At 39.0% G+C, this 8,207-nt stretch overlaps 1 long non-coding RNA gene across 1 annotated transcript; it reads left to right on the forward strand.

Moving 5' to 3' along the window:
* The first annotated feature begins 4,964 nt into the window (after positions 1-4,964).
* On the forward strand, positions 4,965-7,137 carry LOC142369327 (uncharacterized). Its single transcript, XR_012767583.1, has 3 exons — positions 4,965-5,109; positions 6,509-6,545; positions 7,119-7,137. It is a non-coding gene; the product is annotated as an uncharacterized LOC142369327 (long non-coding RNA).
* Positions 7,138-8,207: the final 1,070 nt, after the last annotated feature.

An 8,207-nucleotide genomic window follows, 5' to 3' on the forward strand; every position in this document is an offset into this window, starting at 1 on the left:
AATCCTTTCAAATCCTTTCAAATCTTTCAAATCTTAACTAGTTCAGCATACTTTCAGCTAGAGACACCATTCAAATTTTAAAATGTTCATAAGACATTCAGCTATTACCAATTGTTTCATCTTTTAAAAATATTCAGCCAATTTTGAAATATGACAGTTTCAAAAATATGAAAATTAAGTTCTCCAAATCCTTATCTTCAAATGCTTTCAAATCCTTCAAAATCTTCAAATCTATTCAAATCGTAACTGCTTCAGCATACTTTAACCTAGAGACACCATTCAAATTTTAAAATGTTCATAAGACATTCAGCTGTTACCAATTGTTTCATCTTTTAAAAATATTCAGCCAATTTTGAAATATGACAGTTTAAAAAATAGGAAAATGAAGCTCCTTCTTGGATTTTAGAGTGAGACATTCAGCAGTGCTGATAAGTTTCAACTTTTCAAACAAATTACTATAACTTTCATACAGTTTAACTGAGAGAAACAAATTATACCTTAAAATGTAGGAAAACTTGTCCTCTTTCAGCCAATGTAACTCTTAAAGAGCTCACATACAGATTTTGAACTATGAGCCTTTAAGCTTGAACAACTTGTCAAATTTTGAGGAAATCTGCCATTTTTGAATCAGCTTCAAGTGTTTCAAACTGCTTGGATTTAAATATAGTTGACTCCACAGATGTAAAACTACTTTGCTAAGTTCCTCTAAGCCTTCTGCTTCTAATGGTGTTAAAATTATCTTTCTAGCTGCTCAACTTTTGTCACAAGACGCGATAGAAGACAGTCTGCGCCTCAGATTTATCCCGCGGCTGCAGCAGCTAGCTCTGTGTCTGTCTGTGTAGTCTTTAAGTAGGTCAAATGCACTTCCGGTTTGACACAACGAAATGGCTTAATGGTAACACTACCAGCCTTTCGAGCAGGTGGCTCGGGTTCAATCCCCATCATGTCAGACCACACTTTATCATTTTTTTATTTTATAATTATTTAAGCATACTTTCAGCATTTTCAACTGTTTCTAGCTTAATTTTATCTTCAAATTCTTCAGATCATTTCAAATCCTTCAAATCTTAACTACTTTTGCATACTTTCAGCTAGAGACACCATTCAAATTTTAAAATCTTCAAATCTTTTAGCTTGTCCTCTTTCAGCCAATGTAACTCTTAAAGAGCTCACATGGACAGATTTTGAACTATGAGCCTTTAAGCTTGAACAACTTCTCAAATTCTGAGGAAATCTGCCATTTTTGAATCAGCTTCAAGTGTTTCAAACTGCTTGGATTTAAATATAGTTGACTCCACAGATGTAAAACTACTTTGCTAAGTTCCTCTAAGCCTTCTGCTTCTAATGGTGTTAAAATTATTTTTCTAGCTGCTCAACTTTTGTCACAAGACGCGATAGAAGACAGTCTGCGCCTCAGATTTGTCCCGCGGCTGCAGCAGCTAGCTCTGTGTCTGTCTGTGTAGCCTTTAACTAGGTCATATGCACTTCCGGTTTAGCACAACGCAATGGCTTAATGGTAATTCTACCAGCCTTTCGTGCTGTTGGCCCGGGTTCAATCCCCATCATGTTAGATCACACTTTATAATTTTTTTTTTTTTATAATTATTTAAGCATACTTTCAGCCATTTCAACTGTTTCTGGCTTAAGTTTATCTTCAAATCCTTTGAAATCCTTGAAATTCTTGAAATCCTTGAAATCCTTTCAAATCCTTTCAAATCTTAACTACTTCAGCATACTTTAAGCTATTTCAACAAATTTGGTATCAAAATGTTCAGCTCTTTCAGCTCTTGATGGGAATGTATTTTTGGTGTTTGTAACTTTTCAACTTTTTAAGATATTAAGCTTTTTGTTCAACTTTTTTCCCCATTAAAAGTAATGGTAAATCTTCAATTCCTTTCAAATCCTTTCAAATCCTTCAAATCTTAACTAGTTCAGCATACTTTCAGCTAGAGACACCATTCAAATTTTAAAATGTTCATAAGAAATTCAGCTATTACCAATTGTTTCATATTTTAAAAATATTCAGCCAATTTTGAAATATGACAGCTTCAAAAATATGAAAATTAAGTTCTTCAAATCCTTATCTTCAAATCCTTTCAAATCCTTCCAATCCTTTCAAATCGTAACTGCTTCAGCATACTTTCACCTAGAGACACCATTCAAATTTTAAAATGTATAATAAGACATTCAGCTGTTACCAATTGTTTCATCTTTTAAAAATATTCAGCCAATTTTGAAATATGACAGTTTAAAAATATGAAAATGAAGTCCCTTCTTCGATTTTAGAGTGAGACATTCAGCAGTGCTGATAAGTTTCAACTTTTCAAAACAATTACTATAACTTTCATACAGTTTAACTGGGAGAAACAAATTATACCTTAAAATGTAGAAAAACTTGTCCTCTTTCAGCCAATGTAACTCCTAAAGAGCTCACATGGACAGATTTTGAACTATGAGCCTTTAAGCTTGAACAAATTCTCAAAATCTGACGAAATCTGCCATTTTTGAATCAGCTTCAAGTGTTTCAAACTTCTCCGATTTAAATATAGTTGACTCCACAGATGTAAAACTACTTTGCTAAGTTCCTCTAAGCCTTCTGCTTCTAATGGTGTTAAAATTATTTTTCTAGCTGCTCAACTTTTCTGACAAAACGTATTTGAAGTCAGTGTTCGGCATCATTTCTCTCCCGCGATCGGCGGGCGGCCGTCTCATCTTTCCATATATGTTGTGTGTGTTGAAACTGCTTCGATTTAAATATATTTAACTCCACAGATGTAAAACTACTTTGCTAAGTTCCTCTAAGCCTTCTGCTTCTAATGGTATTAAAATAATCTTTGTAGCTGTTCTACTTTTGTCACAAGACGTGTTAGAAGACAGTCTGCGCCTTAGATTTGTTCCGCGGCTGCAGCAGCTTTGCACTGTGTCTGTCTGTGTAGTCTTTAAATAGGTCATATGCACCATTGGTATGTCAGAATAAAATGGCGTAATACTAACAATAATGCTATTTTGTGCGTGTGATACGGGTTCAATTCCTAGTATGTCAGATCAAGTTTTTTTTTTAAATTATAGCTATTTAAGCATACTTTCAGCCATTTCAACTGTTTCTAGCTTAATTTTATCTTTTCTAAACATTTGCGCCGCATAGTCATCACTTCTTGGACCTTCCCGAATGCCCTGTGAACGCATCTGATTTTTATTCTTGTTCTCCCTGAAGGTAAGACGCTCCCCACCCCGTCTGGCGTCAATTTGATAAACTATGAAAGTTTAGCTGTTTACATAAATTACATAAGTTGTATTTAACTGTAACTGAATGAAAATAAAATGTAGTGTTAGTGTAAAAACATTCAATCCACAGAATGTTACAATAGAGTACAACAGGTACAATTACTTCAGGTTGGATGTGTAACAATGTTTAAACTGATAGGAGTTGTCAGAATATGATTCTTTCTAAATTATTTTTGAAGGTGAACATTCAAATATAAATAACTGTAACATGATTTCATTAAAAGAAACATCTACATTTTGTATTTGGAATACTCGTCATTGGAAAGAAATGTCTGAGTGCCCCTGAACGTCTCTGAACATTATACGGCTCATTGGATAGCCCATCGGCCCACTCTTCTTCGTTTGCAAAGGTAAGTGTGACGCTGTCTGACTCTGTCTTTCCCAAATGAGGAATTTATGAACTCTCAAACACTGTTGCTGTTTAAATCAGGGACATAAGTGGTTTTTAACAGCAACTGAATGAAAATAAAGCAAAAAACAGCTAAATATCTTGTTCTGTGAGCCACATAACATTTTGGCTAGCTACGGTTAGCGTCGTTAGCATTAGCATCAATGCTAACGTTCAACGGTCGCTCGGATAAGTCTGAGAGGTCTTAACAAGCATTATGATTTGAAACTATCTAAATGGTCTCTTCTTAGTTTAATCAACAGTGTATGGCAATGTTCAGGTTACTAAAGGAATAATGAATAATGTTAGAGCTAATGTCTGTTTCTGAGTGTTGACCGTGTGTGCGTTAGAGCTGAGTCTCTCAGCTGGAGGTGTGTTCAGTAGAATTGAGGTCTGTGTAGTGCTGGGCGGTATACCGGTTCACACCGATTACCGGTTTATAATTTCGTTATGATATGAATTTTTAATGTACCGCCATGCGGTGTATTTGATTACATAACGGGGAACGCTGCCTCTCGCGACATTGTTTGAGACGGACCCTTTTCAGTGTTGCGCTTCTAAACACGCATGTTTACTGTCTATGGCTGCGAGGTGGTAATAAGCACTTGCGTTACGTTAAGGTGAAGGTGGATAGGATAGACATGGAAAGTTCCGAAATCTAAGCTGCAGAACTAGCCAAAAAAAGAAGCCGTGTCTGTAGTATGGAAGTTTTTTGGTTTAAAAAAATCCTACGTCGACCAAACAACCATTTTATGCAAACGTTGTCGGGCTTCAGTTGTCGCTGGAGGTGGCAACACGAGCAATTTGCTCCATCACCTTAGCATGTCTTAGAATATCCAGAATGCATGAAGTTAAGGTCAGCACCCGCCACATCAGCAGGTAACACGGGGAAAGCAAAAGAAAAGTCAAATGTCACTTCAAGACGCGTTTGCTAGGGCTAGAACGTGAATCTACCTCATTTATTTGAATGTGAATACCTCATATTGATGCAAAAATATAATTATTGCAAGTTGCACTACTTTTTTGTATAGATTTTCATAAAAGATGTTTGAAATTTGCACAGTAAAAGTTCTGTATTTTGACTGCAATTGTGTTTGCATTCCGATCCCTCACTTCATTACAATCATGAGTAGCACTTCTCATGTTTTTGTCAGTTGGAACTGTCAGTTTCTGTCAGTTAATAAATGCGACTCACAGAGTCTTAATGTGAGAAGTTTTCGGCTCATCTTTTTGCCTAAAGGCAACTTCCACAACATGATAGTAAATCGATTTAAATTCCTGAATGTAAATGATCAGAGAGACAGACACAGCTGATAATGAGCAGTATTCTCCCTCTGTGTTCAGTGGTTCAGGTAGATTCAGTGTTTCCACTCGGATAACTAACAGATTGTGTCTTTCCTCAGACTGAGAGAGAACATTGATCCTTGCTTTGGCTGGTAAGTACAGAGTTATTGTAAAGTTAAACAGGCTGCAGATCACAACAGCTGACTGAGTTAATATGTTCTGTATTTAAAGATAATTGAACTCTGATCAGATGAACTTTATTTGGGATGCATCAGAGTTTGTGAGTGAATTTCCTCCTGAACACAGAAATATTCTGTCCACACTTACTGAAGCTTTTAGGAAACATCTTCACTTTGTTGGTAGATTTTCTGACACCACTGTTGTATTCAGATACTGTCACCTGGAAATACTGAATGAATGTGTGGACTGGTGATGATTATACTGTGTGCATTAATGTATGTTTTACTGACAGTTTTAGTCCTTCCATTCAGACTGAAATATCTCAAGTGTTTCCAGTTAAAGCGAGTCTCCCATGTCAGCAGAAAGTAATTCCTTATTTCTGTAAAATCTCCATTTTACTGTCCTGTTCCTGTGGGCAGTGTCACTCAGTGGGTCCACATGATGAGAGGAACTCTATTACAGCTATAGTTGGGTTCTGCTCCTTATTTGGGCGAGGGTAATTCTCCTTGGATATGTGGCGGTGAACGAATGGGATCAGAGGCACAAAGCGTGTCATACCCCGGTATGATAGGTGGCGCTGTACCCATTCCAGCTGTTGCTAATAGAGCCACTTCCTGTTGACCTCTTCACCACCAACAACAACAACAAACTCAGGCATTGGAGAAAGATGGAGAACGCAGAGCCAGATGAAGCTACGTCCCTCTACATTTGCTCTGTGATGAGCTGCTTGTTGCACAAACTCGATGCCCAACGGAGCATTCTCCATCGCGTTGTTTGTTTCTTTCTGACGGCGACAACAACAGGAACATCGTCTCCTTTGACTTCCGGGTCACGACCCCGGGAAAACATCTGGAGCATGCGCAGAACGCAAAGTCTGATTCACCACGAGCTTCAGCGTCTACAAGCAGGTTTAGTGTGACTTTCAACCCAGTTATCTCGGGGTCTGAATCCGATCCAGTTCTTAGTCAGATTAAGGTGTCTACATGCACTGAATAACTCAGTCTGATTGGAATTTAGCCAATAATCCGATCCTTTCAGTGCCATGTGACCCCACTGAGTGATTGACAGGTAAAGCAGCCAATAGCAGCAGCTCAGCACATGATGTCCACTGCAGGGCAGCTGGTAGAAGATGAGACTCTGTGCTGCTTCTAACTTTGTCTCATCGGTTATTTTCTGTGGAAATAAAGCTGAAATGGCAGCACAGCTGAGCTCTCTACATGGTCTGAGTGTGAAAAGCCCACAACAACCGCAGCTCCATGTCCCAGTGACACACAGTCAAAGTTGCAGTGTCATTACCTGTTGTTTAATTTAGCTGCTGTGTCCTCAGCTGGAGGAATTTAACTGACTACTCTCTTTTCCTCCTTTCTTTAGACTAACTGAACTCTGACCCCTGCTCCTGCTCTGACTGGTGAGGACCAACCTTTACTCCCTTGATGGTTGTGTTCCTGCTACCTGCTCTGTGTCATATGAAGTGGAGCTTCCTGTCAGTGCCCAGCAGACCTTTTCCCTCTCAAACTGCATGAATGAAGTGAAACATTGATCATTAGTCAGAGAACACATTTATTGGTCATGCATACACACAAAATTTGTCCTCTGCTTTTAACCCATCCAGGCTGGCACCTGTTGACACACACATGCACGTGCACATGCACATGCACAGGGTCACACACTCAGAGAGACAGATGCCAACCTGGAGCGGTGGGTGGGCAGCCAATCACAGGGCCCACAGCTGATGTGTTACTGCTCTGTTTTCCATCTGATCCCCAAAGCTTTGGATAGTTTCCATGTTTCTGATCATGGACACATTCAGCCTCTCTGAACTGATCATCAACCAACAATGTTTAACTACTTCAAGTCCACAAAAGTCTGGCCCAAAGCTCATCCTGTAGAGAGGAGAGCAGAAGCAATCAGCTGTGAGATCAGATGGTGTGTGTGTTTAGAGTCTTCTGATCTGATACTAACACAGTGTTTCTCTTCTCAGACCCAGAGACCACCGGACCAGAACTCCTGCTTAGCTGGTGAGCAGATTTCCAGTCAGTGAGCTTCAGTCCATCCCATCACTGAGAGCAGGAGTGTTTCACATGTTCATCACAGAGTTTCTGTGGAGTTCACACATGAATGTAAATGTAGTAAAAACAGACTGACTGAAGTCATGTTAGAGCCCTGTGAGCTGAGCTGATCAATCTGCTGCAGCTCCATCCTGGTTCATTCATCTATTCAATAAGTCCATCATCACATCAGTGAGCAGCTGCTTCACCGCTCCCTCTCAGACTATCTTCAGGGACTGAAAACATGAATCAGCAGAATAACAACCCAGGACTGGAGCTCTCATATGTCCTGTTGAGTCTGTTTGAGCTGTACTGTCAATCATATTACGCTCTGTGATCAACCAAGAACATTTTTAAAGGTCCAAAGACCTCATTAAACAATAAACACCCATCAGGTGTTTCCTGTGGAGAATATCTGGATTGTTCTGCTGGTCTGTCAGGATCCAGTTGGACTGTAATGTGAGCAGAACATGTTGTGTACTGATCTGCTTCATGTTGAACAAGTCAGTGGCTCTGACGTTCTTCTAACCAAGTCCATGTTTCATGCTACCAGCTGTTTCCACACACATCTGGAAACTTCTATAAATGTTTTGGACTAATAAGTTTTTATTAAAAAAAAAAAGATAATAATCTCATTTGAAGACATGAATCGCAGCACAGTTTAAGTAGCATTTCCACACATTTCACCTGTTTTTATCTTTGCTTCATCAAACTGTGTCTAACTGTTATCTCTTTGTGTCTCCCAGGTGTCCTGCTGTCCACACCATCTCCTTCTCCTCTATCATATTGGCTGCTCTATCTCTCCTGTCCCATCTCCAAGCTCTATCTAATTACCGGAGTTCTATCTTGTATCCATCTGTCCCCGCTCTATCTATTCCTGGAATTCTCAATCTGTTGAGAACTATGGGTTTTGATGACTGGCTTTGATGACTGGTTTTGATGACTGGATTTGATGACTGGCTTTGAGAACTAAGGTTGATTGGAACCTTGCTGTTTTTGGATCTGAGACTCTACTCTCACTG

This window comes from Odontesthes bonariensis, chromosome 19 (genome assembly GCF_027942865.1).
Source record: "Odontesthes bonariensis isolate fOdoBon6 chromosome 19, fOdoBon6.hap1, whole genome shotgun sequence".
Lineage (NCBI taxonomy): Eukaryota > Metazoa > Chordata > Actinopteri > Atheriniformes > Atherinopsidae > Odontesthes > Odontesthes bonariensis.